Genomic DNA, 2817 nt, shown 5'->3' with positions numbered 1-2817 from the left:
CACAGACTAGCTTCTGGCTATGCATTTTAACCTTGTTTGCTTACTTGCCAAAAAAATCCTTCTGATGCTGGACACAGGATTCATTCTTAGTACCACTAGCCATGAAGCTTTGGCTCAGAAAGCCAAGCTGTGAGCACTGTGTGCAATAGGGGTATTCATACAAGCCCTTCCCACCGCAGTATGACAGCAAACCATGGAAGCATGTCAGTAAATATCATCTGAGTACACCCCAGAGTCCTTTCCTCTCAGCTGGATCCCCAAAACTCCCTATGCCCATTCTAGTATCATCCAGCCTAAGGGAAGGTATGATACGGGATGTGTTGGAGTGGAAACTAAGCGAATTTTAGCTGTTTGTAGTTGAAATATCTTACTATGGAGATAGACAAACAAACAAAGACAGTTACCGTTAGAAACCTGTGGTCCCATGGTCATGAAGATACTTGGCTCAGTTGTAGCAGGTCCATTACCCACATGGTAAATGCCTCTGGCCAGCAGGGATCTGAAAAATTCCTTCCTCATGTGTGCATGCTCTGAAGGAAACAGAAACAGCCAGAGGCCCTTCCCTTTCACAGTAGCACTGGCTGAGGCCAGTTTCAACAGATGTGCTTCTGCAGTGGGCATTCCACTCCACATTCCACAGTCCATCACCCCCTCCACAGCCACAGGCTACAGCCAACTCTGCAAGCCCAGAGGCATCTTTCTCCTGCTGCTTGTCTATTTCACTGGAATTTCAACTTTAATTTGAAACAACTTTAATTTGAAAGAGGAGAAAATAACAAAATAAGCACCCACCCACCTAGTTTCAACAATTATACTCATTTGCCAGTTTCTCTCCCTTATAACTGAGCCATTTCATAGTAACTTAAAAACATCACCACAATTCGTTCTTTCAACATGTTCTGCCAAAAGTAAAATTTCTCCCATTAACAACCTCACACCTAACAAAGAACTAGCACTAGTCTCTAATATCATCTAAAACTCACTTCATATTCAAATGTATTCAATTGTCCTAAAAATATCCCAGAGCTGTTTCTTTGAAACAAGAATCCAATAAGGTTCATGCAGTGAATTGGTGGATTATGTCTCTCACGTCTTATCTGATCTAGGACAACCCCCGTCATTTTGTTTCCCATGACATTGACTCATTGAAGAGACCAGGCCAGCTGTCTCAAAGGATGTCCCATATTCTAAATATGTCTGTTTTCCTATTCTGTCCCTTAAGAAGCCCTGGCAACTTCTGAAAATTGAGGTAGACCTAAAACCTTGATGTCTGTGTATGTGTGTGTGTACACACATGTGCGTGCACAAGTGTGTTTGTATGTATATGTATGTTTACCATAGTGTACACATGTGCATGTGGAGGCCAGAGGGTAACATCAAGCCTTCTCTACCACTCTCCACCTTATTCTTTGGAACAGAGCTGCTCTCTGAACCTGAAGCTCACTCATTCAGCTAGACTGGCTGACCAATGAATATCAGGCACCTGCCCGTCTCCCTCCCCAACCCTGTTACAGGCGTGTGCCAGACCAACGTTTACCTGGGAATAGGAGATCAAAACTGAGGTCCTCAGGTTTGCACAGTAGGCATTTTACCAACTGAACCATCTCCCCCAAAGCCTTTTTTTTTCTAAGTAGACTTATTAAGGCATAATTAATATAGGCAGTAAACATCTTCTGTTTTAGTTCATAGTTCTCCGTGTTGGTAAACACATATAATCACGTAATTGAAAAGCTTGGTGTGACTCTAATTTAACATATGTGATCAAAATACTGTAAATGATGCTGTGAACTTCCTTTCTGGTTTTGTCATATTAGTAGACACATAAAGTCTAGTTGTTCCACTAGTAACGACACTAATTTTGGACATTGCGTTTTGATAGCATCCTGACCTCTGACTTGTATTTGCTTTCTCTTGCTATTCAACACATTATTTGGTAGCTTAAATGGAGATGTACATAACCCATTACCCACGGATCTGTAGGTCAGAAGAGAGGCCTCTGTGAAGGGCATCACAAGGCTAAAATCTATCTTCACCTGGAATTTTAAGTCCTCTTTCAACCTCATGAAAGGTTGTTGGCAGCATTCAGTTGGACAGATACTGACTGTCAAAGAGAAATAAGACTGAAGCTGCTTGCTAATGGGGCTGAAGAGAGTAGATCTGGGAATTGACTGTGGGTGCTTACTTGTGCCTTGCAATGATAATTTTATATCAACTTCACTACAGAAAGGAGGAGCCTATGTATTGCCATTTCTGGGTGTGTCAATGAGGCTGTTTTCAGTGAAGCTAGTGTCTGAACCAGTGATCACACTCAAGTAGTTATCCTCTGTGAGTAAACTCCATCCAGTAGAACAAAAAAGAAGGGACTAAAAATCTCCTTTTAGCTTTTTGCCTGTCTTTCACTGAACAAGACACATACATGTTTCCCTGATCTTGAAGTGAGATGTGTACCATGGGTTCCATGTACACCATGCAGACTGGGGCTGAGCCACACACTGCTGGCTTTCCGGGGTGTCCAGATGCAGATAACAGATCATGAGCTTTCTCAGCCTCCAGAACTGAGACAGTTTCTCATAATTTCTCTCTCTCTCTCTCTCTCTCTCTCTCTCTCTCTCTCTCTCTCTCTCTCTCTCTCTCTTTCTGTCTCTGTATGTGTATGTGTATATATATGCATGTGTGTGTGTCTCCCCCACCACATTGCCCATATTTCTCTTCTTCCATCATATATATATATAATATTGTATTATATTAAATCATAGATTGAAAGATCCTAAAAAAAATCTAAAAATTCTAAAATCAAAAATCTAAAATTCTTTGAGT

Source organism: Grammomys surdaster, unplaced genomic scaffold (genome assembly GCF_004785775.1).
Source record: "Grammomys surdaster isolate TR1022 unplaced genomic scaffold, NIH_TR_1.0 953, whole genome shotgun sequence".
Classification (NCBI taxonomy): Eukaryota; Metazoa; Chordata; class Mammalia; order Rodentia; family Muridae; genus Grammomys; species Grammomys surdaster.
The sequence above is the reverse complement of the archived record's forward strand: the minus strand, read 5'-3'. Positions refer to the sequence as shown.